Source organism: Pseudophryne corroboree, unplaced genomic scaffold, assembly GCF_028390025.1.
Source record: "Pseudophryne corroboree isolate aPseCor3 unplaced genomic scaffold, aPseCor3.hap2 scaffold_967, whole genome shotgun sequence".
In the NCBI taxonomy this organism is placed as follows: domain Eukaryota; kingdom Metazoa; phylum Chordata; class Amphibia; order Anura; family Myobatrachidae; genus Pseudophryne; species Pseudophryne corroboree.
In genome coordinates this window covers 171177-182559 of record NW_026970547.1, presented here as the reverse complement: position 1 = coordinate 182559, position 11383 = coordinate 171177, and the positions used below count along the sequence as shown (strand labels likewise).

The 11383-nt window shown below is 34.6% G+C and overlaps 1 non-coding gene across 1 annotated transcript; it reads left to right on the top strand.

Moving 5' to 3' along the window:
* The first annotated feature begins 874 nt into the window (after positions 1 to 874).
* TRNAN-AUU (transfer RNA asparagine (anticodon AUU)) lies at positions 875 to 948 on the top strand. The gene has a single exon. It is a non-coding gene; the product is annotated as a tRNA-Asn (tRNA).
* Positions 949 to 11383: the final 10435 nt, after the last annotated feature.

Below are 11383 nucleotides of genomic sequence, written 5' to 3'. Positions count from 1 at the left end.
TTAGTAATAGGTGAAAAACCATCCTTACAAAGGTGTTAATCAGAGACTTGGCTTTGTGGACACTTTTCAGAGAACAAATTTGTTAGCATAAAAATAAAGCCAGAAAATAAAGAGCTGTTTAATCACTCAATTGGATTTTTCTGCCAGCATATTTTTTTTCTCTGCAACCCACTGCTAAATTGTGCTTCCTAGCTTTTTTTATAAAATCACTGAATCAAATCTAACTCTGATAACATCAGAGAAGGCCAGGTACCCTACACAATAACAGGGGGTATGAAATTTGACTTGTCTACTTAAAGATCACCACTACTTGAAGATGTTTCTCACAAAATTGTTGCCCCAATGCATCATTGAAATTCAAGCTGGAAAGATGATTTTAATATATCACTTGTACATTTTGTATTGCTCTTCTGGTGACAATGTAGTTTTTTTTGTCAATTACCATTTTAATAACAGGGTAAAGAAAATTAAGTGGATTTTTGAAAGAAAACTATACTGTCAATATACTATTAAAACAAATTAAAATGGTAAAAGTTATTGTACTTTAAGTAAAAATAAAAGAGCAAAAATATCAATCCCAGTTTTGATTACTTAAATTAACAAAAAAATGCATATAGCAAAGGATAGTTTCAATCTGCCTACCTCTGGGTTATGGGTCCAGCATGCTTCCATTGCAGTACTCTGCTGCACATGTAAGTGCAAGAGATCCTGAAGCACTCACTCATCATGGGAAAGTACCAATGTGTTTATTCGTTAGTTGATGGAAGAAACATCTTACAAAAACTCTCCAGATTATTGATTTTTTAATGTTTTTCTAGGAAACGTTCTAGATGTATGCTTATTAGCCTTTGTCAGTAGGCACTTTTTGCAAAGTGTCTCTGTGGCGCAATCGGTTAGTGTGTTCGGCTATTAACCGAAAGGTTGGTGGTTCAATCCCACCCAGGGACCTAATTAAAATTGTGATCAGATTTTGGTGATCTTTAAGTAGACAAGTCAAAATTTCAAACCCCCTGTTACGGTGTAGGGTACCTGGCCTTCTCTGATGTAATCAGAGTTAGATTTGATTCAGTGATTTTATAAAAACAGCTAGGAAGCACAATTTAGCAGTGGGTTGCAGAGAAAAAAAATATGCTGGCAGAAAAATCCAATTGAGTGATTAAACAGCTCTTCATTTTCTGGCTTTATTTTTATGCTAACAAATTTGTTCTCTGAAAAGTGTCCACAAAGCCAAGTCTCTGATTAACACCTTTGTAAGGATGGTTTTTCACCTATTACTAAATTAAACTTGCTTCATTGGAAAGGCAGCAAGATGCATCCTCATTTCAATGTCTACTGAAATAATACAAGTTGACACCAGGAAACATTAACGCCACTGCATCCTTGCTGTTTTCTCATGTGGAAGTCTGTTTAATATGAAAACAAGGTGATATCTAATTAGCACACAGGTAAGGAATTAAGAAAATCTTTATTTAAGGGTGAAGATGTTTCTCACAAAATCGTTGCCCCAATGCATCATTGAAATTCAAGCTGGAAAGATGATTTTAATATATCACTTGTACATTTTGTATTGCTCTTCTGGTGACAATGTAGTTTGTTTTTGTCAATTACCATTTTAATAATAGGGTAAAGAAAATGAAGTGGATTTTTGAAAGAAAACAATACTGTCAATATACTATTAAAACAAATTAAAATGGTAAAAGTTATTGTACTTTAAGTAAAAATAAAAGAGCCAAAATATCAATCCCAGTTTTGGATTACTTTAATTAAAAAAAAAAAGCATACAGCAGAGGATAGTTTCAATCTGCCTACCTCTGGGTTATGAGCCCAGCATGCTTCCATTGCTGTACTCTGCTGCACATGTAAGTGCAAGAGATCCTGAAGCACTCACTCATCATGGGAAAGTACCAATGTGTTTCTTCGTTGGTTGATGGAAGAAACATCTTACAAAAACTCTCCAGATTATTGACTTTTTAAAGTTTTTCTAGGAAACGTTTTAGATGAATGCTTATTAGCCCTTGTCAGTATATACTTTTGCAATGTGTTTCTGTGGCGCAATCAGTTAGTGTGTACGGCTATTAACCAAAAGGTTGGTGGTTCAATCCCACCCAGGTACGTAATTGACCTTGTTATCAGATTTTGGTGATCTTTAAGTAGACAAGTCAAAATTTCAAACCCCCTGTTATGGTGTAGGGTACCTGGCCTTCTCTGATGTAATCAGAGTTAGATTTGATTCAGTGATTTATAAAAACAGCTAGGAAGCACAATTTAGCAGTGGGTTGTAGAGAAAAAGAAATATGCTGGCAGAAAAATCCAATTGAGTGATTAAACAGCTCTTCATTTTCTGGCTTTATTTTTATGCTAACAAATTTGTTCTCTGAAAAGTGTCCACAAAGTAAAGTCTCTGATTAACACCTTTGTAGGGATGGTTTTTCACCTATTACTAAATTAAACTTGCTTCATTGGAAAGGCAGCAAGATGCATCCTCATTTCAATGTCTACTGAAATAATACAGGTTGACACCAGGAAACATTAACGCCACTGCATCCTTGCTGCTTTCTCATGTGGAAGTCTGTTTAATGTGAAAACAAGGTGATATCTAATTAGCACACAGGTAAGGAATTAAGAAAATCTTTATTTAAGGGTGAAGATGTTTCTCACAAAATCGTTGCCCCAATGCATCATTGAAATTCAAGCTGGAAAGATGATTTTAATATATCACTTGTACATTTTGTATTGCTCTTCTGGTGACAATGTAGTTTGTTTTTGTCAATTACCATTTTAATAATAGGGTAAAGAAAATGAAGTGGATTTTTGAAAGAAAACAATACTGTCAATATACTATTAAAACAAATTAAAATGGTAAGAGTTATTGTACTTTAAGTAAAAATAAAAGAGCCAAAATATCAATCCCAGTTTTGGATTACTTTAATTAACAAAAAAAAATGCATATAGCAGAGGATAGTTTCAATCTGCCTACCTCTGGGTTATGGGCCCAGCATGCTTCCATTGCTGTACTCTGCTGCACACGTACGTGCAAGAGATCCTGAAGCACTCACTCATCATGGGAAAGTACCAATGTGTTTCTTCGTTGGTTGATAGAAGAAACATCTTAAAAAAACTCTCCAGATTATTGACTTTTTTAAGTTTTTCTAGGAAACGTTTTAGATGAATGCTTATTAGCATTTGTCAGTATATACTTTTGCAAAGTGTCTCTGTGGCGCAATCAGTTAGTGTGTACGGCTATTAACCAAAAGGTTAGTGGTTCAATCCCACCCAGGGACGTAATTGACCTTGTGGTCAGATTTTGGTGATCTTTACGTAGACAAGTCAAATTTCATACCCCCTGTTATTGTGTAGGGTACCTGGCCTTCTCTGATGTTATCAGAGTTAGATTTGATTCAGTGATTTTATAAAAAAAGCTAGGAAGCACAATTTAGCAGTGGGTTGCAGAGAAAAAAAATATGCTGGCAGAAAAATCCAATTGAGTGATTAAACAGCTCTTTATTTTCTGGCTTTATTTTTATGCTAACAAATTTGTTCTCTGAAAAGTGTCCACAAAGCCAAGTCTCTGATTAACACCTTTGTAAGGATGGTTTATCACCTATTACTAAATTAAACTTGCTTCATTGGAAAGGCAGCAAGATGCATCCTCATTTCAATGTCTACTGAAATAATACAGGTTGACACCAGGAAACATTAACGCCACTGCATCCTTGCTGCTTTCTCATGTGGAAGTCTGTTTAATGTGAAAACAAGGTGATATCTAATTAGCACACAGGTAAGGAATTAAGAAAATCTTTATTTAAGGGTGAAGATGTTTCTCACAAAATCGTTGCCCCAATGCATCATTGAAATTCAAGCTGGAAAGATGATTTTAATATATCACTTGTACATTTTGTATTGCTCTTCTGGTGACAATGTAGTTTGTTTTTGTCAATTACCATTTTAATAATAGGGTAAAGAAAATGAAGTGGATTTTTGAAAGAAAACAATACTGTCAATATACTATTAAAACAAATTAAAATGGTAAAAGTTATTGTACTTAAAGTAAAAATAAAAGAGCCAAAATATCAATCCCAGTTTTGGAATACTTTAATTAACAAACAAAAAAATGCATATAGCAGAGGATAGTTTCAATCTGCCTACCTCTGGGTTATGGGCCCAGCATGCTTCCATTGCTGTACTCTGCTGCACATGTAAGTGCAAGAGATCCTGAAGCACTCACTCATCATGGGAAAGTACCAATGTGTTTCTTCGTTGGTTGATAGAAGAAACATCTTACAAAAACTCTCCAGATTATTGACTTTATTAAGTTTTTCTAGGAAACGTTTTAGATGAATGCTTATTAGCCTTTGTCAGTATGTACTGTTTGCAAAGTGTCTCTGTGGCGCAATCAGTTAGTGTGTACGGCTATTAACCAAAAGGTTGGTGGTTCAATCCCACCCAGGGACGTAATTGACCTTGTTATCAGATTTTGGTGATATTTAAGAAGACAAGTCAAAATTTCAAACCCCCTCTTATTGTGTAGGGTACCTGGCCTTCTCTGATGTAATCAGAGTTAGATTTGATTCAGTGATTTTATAAAAACAGCTAGGAAGCACAATTTAGCAGTGGTTTGCAGAGAAAAAAAATATGCTGGCAGAAAATCCAATTGAGTGATTAAACAGCTCTTAATTTTCTTGCTTTATTTTTATGCTAACAAATTTGTTCTCTGAAAAGTGTCCACAAAGCCAAGTCTCTGATTAACACCTTTGTAGGGATGGTTTTTCACCTATTACTAAATTAAACTTGCTTCATTGGAAAGGCAGCAAGATGCATCCTCATTTCAATGTCTACTGAAATAATACAGGTTGACACCAGGAAACATTAACGCCACTGCATCCTTGCTGCTTTCTCATGTGGAAGTCTGTTTAATGTGAAATCAAGGTGATATCTAATTAGCACACAGGTAAGGAATTACGAAAATCTTTATTTAAGGGTGAAGATGTTTCTCACAAAATTGTTGCCCCAATGCATCATTGAAATTCAAGCTGGAAAGATGATTTTAATATATCACTTGTACATTTTGTATTGCTCTTCTGGTGACAATGTAGTTTTTTTTTGTCAATTACCATTTTAATAACAGGGTAAAGAAAATTAAGTGGATTTTTGAAAGAAAATAATACTGTCAATATACTATTAAAACAAATTAAAATGGTAAAAGTTATTGTACTTAAAGTAAAAATAAAAGAGCAAAAATATCAATCCCAGTTTTAATTACTTAAATTAACAAAAAAAATGCATATAGCAAAGGATAGTTTCAATCTGCCTACCTCTGGGTTATGGGTCCAGCATGCTTCCATTGCAGTACTCTGCTGCACATGTAAGTGCAAGAGATCCTGAAGCACTCACTCATCATGGGAAAGTACCAATGTGTTTATTCGTTAGTTGATGGAAGAAACATCTTACAAAAACTCTCCAGATTATTGATTTTTTAATGTTTTTCTAGGAAACGTTCCAGATGTATGCTTATTAGCCTTTGTCAGTAGGCACTTTTTGCAAAGTGTCTCTGTGGCGCAATCGGTTAGTGTGTTTGGCTATTAACCGAAAGGTTGGTGGTTCAATCCCACCCAGGGACCTAATTTCCCTTGTTATCAGATTTTGGTGATCTTTAAGTAGACAAGTCAAAATTTCAAACCCCCTGTTACGGTGTAGGGTACCTGGCCTTCTCTGATGTAATCAGAGTTAGATTTGATTCAGTGATTTTATAAAAACAGCTAGGAAGCACAATTTAGCAGTGGGTTGCAGAGAAAAAAAATATGCTGGCAGAAAAATCCAATTGAGTGATTAAACAGCTCTTCATTTTCTGGCTTTATTTTTATGCTAACAAATTTGTTCTCTGAAAAGTGTCCACAAAGCCAAGTCTCTGATTAACACCTTTGTAAGGATGGTTTTTCACCTATTACTAAATTAAACTTGCTTCATTGGAAAGGCAGCAAGATGCATCCTCATTTCAATGTCTACTGAAATAATACAAGTTGACACCAGGAAACATTAACGCCACTGCATCCTTGCTGCTTTCTCATGTGGAAGTCTGTTTAATATGAAATCAAGGTGATATCTAATTAGCACACAGGTAAGGAATTAAGAAAATCTTTATTTAAGGGTGAAGATGTTTCTCACAAAATCGTTGCCCCAATGCATCATTGAAATTCAAGCTGGAAAGATGATTTTAATATATCACTTGTACATTTTGTATTGCTCTTCTGGTGACAATGTAGTTTGTTTTTGTCAATTACCATTTTAATAATAGGGTAAAGAAAATGAAGTGGATTTTTGAAAGAAAACAATACTGTCAATATACTATTAAAACAAATTAAAATGGTAAAAGTTATTGTACTTAAAGTAAAAATAAAAGAGCCAAAATATCAATCCCAGTTTTGGAATACTTTAATTAACAAACAAAAAAATGCATATAGCAGAGGATAGTTTCAATCTGCCTACCTCTGGGTTATGGGCCCAGCATGCTTCCATTGCTGTACTCTGCTGCACATGTAAGTGCAAGAGATCCTGAAGCACTCACTCATCATGGGAAAGTACCAATGTGTTTCTTCGTTGGTTGATAGAAGAAACATCTTACAAAAACTCTCCAGATTATTGACTTTATTAAGTTTTTCTAGGAAACGTTTTAGATGAATGCTTATTAGCCTTTGTCAGTATGTACTGTTTGCAAAGTGTCTCTGTGGCGCAATCAGTTAGTGTGTACGGCTATTAACCAAAAGGTTGGTGGTTCAATCCCACCCAGGGACGTAATTGACCTTGTTATCAGATTTTGGTGATATTTAAGAAGACAAGTCAAAATTTCAAACCCCCTCTTATTGTGTAGGGTACCTGGCCTTCTCTGATGTAATCAGAGTTAGATTTGATTCAGTGATTTTATAAAAACAGCTAGGAAGCACAATTTAGCAGTGGTTTGCAGAGAAAAAAAATATGCTGGCAGAAAATCCAATTGAGTGATTAAACAGCTCTTAATTTTCTTGCTTTATTTTTATGCTAACAAATTTGTTCTCTGAAAAGTGTCCACAAAGCCAAGTCTCTGATTAACACCTTTGTAGGGATGGTTTTTCACCTATTACTAAATTAAACTTGCTTCATTGGAAAGGCAGCAAGATGCATCCTCATTTCAATGTCTACTGAAATAATACAGGTTGACACCAGGAAACATTAACGCCACTGCATCCTTGCTGCTTTCTCATGTGGAAGTCTGTTTAATGTGAAAACAAGGTGATATCTAATTAGCACACAGGTAAGGAATTACGAAAATCTTTATTTAAGGGTGAAGATGTTTCTCACAAAATTGTTGCCCCAATGCATCATTGAAATTCAAGCTGGAAAGATGATTTTAATATATCACTTGTACATTTTGTATTGCTCTTCTGGTGACAATGTAGTTTTTTTTGTCAATTACCATTTTAATAACAGGGTAAAGAAAATTAAGTGGATTTTTGAAAGAAAACTATACTGTCAATATACTATTAAAACAAATTAAAATGGTAAAAGTTATTGTACTTAAAGTAAAAATAAAAGAGCAAAAATATCAATCCCAGTTTTGATTACTTAAATTAACAAAAAAAATGCATATAGCAAAGGATAGTTTCAATCTGCCTACCTCTGGGTTATGGGTCCAGCATGCTTCCATTGCAGTACTCTGCTGCACATGTAAGTGCAAGAGATCCTGAAGCACTCACTCATCATGGGAAAGTACCAATGTGTTTATTCGTTAGTTGATGGAAGAAACATCTTACAAAAACTCTCCAGATTATTGATTTTTTAATGTTTTTCTAGGAAACGTTCCAGATGTATGCTTATTAGCCTTTGTCAGTAGGCACTTTTTGCAAAGTGTCTCTGTGGCGCAATCGGTTAGTGTGTTTGGCTATTAACCGAAAGGTTGGTGGTTCAATCCCACCCAGGGACCTAATTTCCCTTGTTATCAGATTTTGGTGATCTTTAAGTAGACAAGTCAAAATTTCAAACCCCCTGTTACGGTGTAGGGTACCTGGCCTTCTCTGATGTAATCAGAGTTAGATTTGATTCAGTGATTTTATAAAAACAGCTAGGAAGCACAATTTAGCAGTGGGTTGCAGAGAAAAAAAATATGCTGGCAGAAAAATCCAATTGAGTGATTAAACAGCTCTTCATTTTCTGGCTTTATTTTTATGCTAACAAATTTGTTCTCTGAAAAGTGTCCACAAAGCCAAGTCTCTGATTAACACCTTTGTAAGGATGGTTTTTCACCTATTACTAAATTAAACTTGCTTCGTTGGAAAGGCAGCAAGATGCATCCTCATTTCAATGTCTACTGAAATAATACAAGTTGACACCAGGAAACATTAACGCCACTGCATCCTTGCTGCTTTCTCATGTGGAAGTCTGTTTAATATGAAAACAAGGTGATATCTAATTAGCACACAGGTAAGGAATTAAGAAAATCTTTATTTAAGGGTGAAGATGTTTCTCACAAAATCGTTGCCCCAATGCATCATTGAAATTCAAGCTGGAAAGATGATTTTAATATATCACTTGTACATTTTGTATTGCTCTTCTGGTGACAATGTAGTTTGTTTTTGTCAATTACCATTTTAATAATAGGGTAAAGAAAATGAAGTGGATTTTTGAAAGAAAATAATACTGTCAATATACTATTAAAACAAATTAAAATGGTAAAAGTTATTGTACTTTAAGTAAAAATAAAAGAGCCAAAATATCAATCCCAGTTTTGGATTACTTTAATTAACAAAAAAAAATGCATATAGCAGAAGATAGTTTCAATCTGCCTACCTCTGGGTTATGGGCCCAGCATGCTTCCATTGCTGTACTCTGCTGCACATGTAAGTGCAAGAGATCCTGAAGCACTCACTCATCATGGGAAAGTACCAATGTGTTTCTTCGTTGGTTGATGGAAGAAACATCTTACAAAAACTCTCCAGATTATTGACTTTTTAAAGTTTTTCTAGGAAACGTTTTAGATGAATGCTTATTAGCCTTTGTCAGTATGGACTTTTGCAAAGTGTCTCTGTGGCGCAATCAGTTAGTATGTACGGCTATTAACCATAAGGTTGGTGGTTCAATCCCACCCAGGGACCTAATTGACCTTGTTATCAGATTTTGGTGAACTTTAAGTAGACAAGTCAAATTTCATACCCCCTGTTATTGTGTAGGGTACCTGGCCTTCTCTGATGTTATCAGAGTTAGATTTGATTCAGTGATTTTATAAAAAAAGCTAGGAAGCACAATTTAGCAGTGGGTTGCAGAGAAAAAAAATATGCTGGCAGAAAAATCCAATTGAGTGATTAAACAGCTCTTTATTTTCTGGCTTTATTTTTATGCTAACAAATTTGTTCTCTGAAAAGTGTCCACAAAGCCAAGTCTCTGATTAACACCTTTGTAAGGATGGTTTTTCACCTATTACTAAATTAAACTTGCTTCATTGGAAAGGCAGCAAGATGCATCCTCATTTCAATGTCTACTGAAATAATACAGGTTGACACCAGGAAACATTAACGCCACTGCATCCTTGCTGCTTTCTCATGTGGAAGTCTGTTTAATGTGAAAACAAGGTGATATCTAATTAGCACACAGGTAAGGAATTAAGAAAATCTTTATTTAAGGGTGAAGATGTTTCTCACAAAATCGTTGCCCCAATGCATCATTGAAATTCAAGCTGGAAAGATGATTTTAATATATCACTTGTACAGTTTGTATTGCTCTTCTGGTGACAATGTAGTTTGTTTTTGTCAATTACCATTTTAATAATAGGGTAAAGAAAATGAAGTGGATTTTTGAAAGAAAACAATACTGTCAATATACTATTAAAACAAATTAAAATGGTAAAAGTTATTGTACTTTAAGTAAAAATAAAAGAGCCAAAATATCAATCCCAGTTTTGGAATACTTTAATTAACAAACAAAAAAATGCATATAGCAGAGGATAGTTTCAATCTGCCTACCTCTGGGTTATGGGCCCAGCATGCTTCCATTGCTGTACTCTGCTGCACATGTAAGTGCAAGAGATCCTGAAGCACTCACTCATCATGGGAAAGTACCAATGTGTTTCTTCGTTGGTTGATAGAAGAAACATCTTACAAAAACTCTCCAGATTATTGACTTTATTAAGTTTTTCTAGGAAACGTTTTAGATGAATGCTTATTAGCCTTTGTCAGTATGTACTTTTGCAAAGTGTCTCTGTGGCGCAATCAGTTAGTGTGTACGGCTATTAACCAAAAGGTTGGTGGTTCAATCCCACCCAGGGACGTAATTGACCTTGTTATCAGATTTTGGTGATATTTAAGTAGACAAGTCAAAATTTCAAAACCCCTCTTATTGTGTAGGGTACCTGGCCTTCTCTGATGTAATCAGAGTTAGATTTGATTCAGTGATTTTATAAAAACAGCTAGGAAGCACAATTTAGCAGTGGTTTGCAGAGAAAAAAAATATGCTGGCATAAAAATCCAATTGAGTGATTAAACAGCTCTTAATTTTCTTGCTTTATTTTTATGCTAACAAATTTGTTCTCTGAAAAGTGTCCACAAAGCCAAGTCTCTGATTAACACCTTTGTAGGGATGGTTTTTCACCTATTACTAAATTAAACTTGCTTCATTGGAAAGGCAGCAAGATGCATCCTCATTTCAATGTCTACTGAAATAATACAGGTTGACACCAGGAAACATTAACGCCACTGCATCCTTGCTGCTTTCTCATGTGGAAGTCTGTTTAATGTGAAAACAAGGTGATATCTAATTAGCACACAGGTAAGGAATTACGAAAATCTTTATTTAAGGGTGAAGATGTTTCTCACAAAATTGTTGCCCCAATGCATCATTGAAATTCAAGCTGGAAAGATGATTTTAATATATCACTTGTACATTTTGTATTGCTCTTCTGGTGACAATGTAGTTTTTTTTGTCAATTACCATTTTAATAACAGGGTAAAGAAAATTAAGTGGATTTTTGAAAGAAAACTATACTGTCAATATACTATTAAAACAAATTAAAATGGTAAAAGTTATTGTACTTTAAGTAAAAATAAAAGAGCAAAAATATCAATCCCAGTTTTGATTACTTAAATTAACAAAAAAAATGCATATAGCAAAGGATAGTTTCAATCTGCCTACCTCTGGGTTATGGGTCCAGCATGCTTCCATTGCAGTACTCTGCTGCACATGTAAGTGCAAGAGATCCTGAAGCACTCACTCATCATGGGAAAGTACCAATGTGTTTATTCGTTAGTTGATGGAAGAAACATCTTACAAAAACTCTCCAGATTATTGATTTTTTAATGTTTTTCTAGGAAACGTTCTAGATGTATGCTTATTAGCCTTTGTCAGTAGGCACTTTTTGCAAAGT